The sequence below is a fragment of the Buceros rhinoceros genome, unplaced genomic scaffold (genome assembly GCF_000710305.1).
Source record: "Buceros rhinoceros silvestris isolate BGI_N320 unplaced genomic scaffold, ASM71030v1 scaffold42009, whole genome shotgun sequence".
NCBI lineage: Eukaryota > Metazoa > Chordata > Aves > Bucerotiformes > Bucerotidae > Buceros > Buceros rhinoceros.
This window is the reverse complement of record NW_010434049.1, coordinates 2,554-3,181: the sequence shown is the minus strand read 5'-3', so window position 1 is coordinate 3,181 and position 628 is coordinate 2,554. Positions and strand designations below refer to the sequence as shown.

General features: G+C 54.6%; 1 protein-coding gene across 1 annotated transcript in view; it reads right to left on the bottom strand.

The window, feature by feature from the left end:
• The window catches only part of GPNMB (glycoprotein (transmembrane) nmb), a 16,510-nt gene that overhangs the window by 15,697 nt on the left and 185 nt on the right, over positions 1-628 (bottom strand). The window lies entirely within an intron of this gene.

The window sequence follows — 628 nt, the reverse complement described above, 5'->3', positions numbered from 1 at the left end:
GTGGCGGCAGGTACAAGGTTACATGGATGCTCGGCTGGATCTCAGCTTTTAAGGTCTTCATCTTCCTTACTGTAGGTTCTGAAATATGAGCCTAAAATCCCATTTCTGGGTTCCCAGCCCAGAGCTCAGGGACCCAGCCTAAGACTTGAGTCAAACTGGGAGCCTGGAAAGAAGCAGAGGATCAGCCCAGTGCCTCCCCACTGTGGCTTGAGGATCTAGTTCCTTGACTGGGCTCCCTGAGTGGAGGAGTCTGGGAGCGCTACCTCTGACCTGACCTGTCCCCGCCACAGCTGAGCTCAGCAAACCAAGAGAAGTCCAGTCTGCATCTGTCTTTTTAGCTGTGCTTGAGCTGGGGAAATATTGTTAGAAATTTGTTGAAATGAGCCAAGGCCTGGCTCCAGTCAGCTCTCTGTATCTCTGGAGTGCAGGGAGTAGGTAACTGAACAGCTCTTAACATATTTCTCCAGCTCAGGTGGCATTTCTGCCCAGAGCCAGGCAAACCTGGAGGAGCTGCTGTTGCCTACTGGCTCCCAAGCACAGCTCCAGCAACTGCTGCCTGTGCAAGGAGCAGCCGTCTTTACTGCAGTGGCTTGGGGTGTTGGAACCGCGGGCGCAGGGAGGGGGGGCG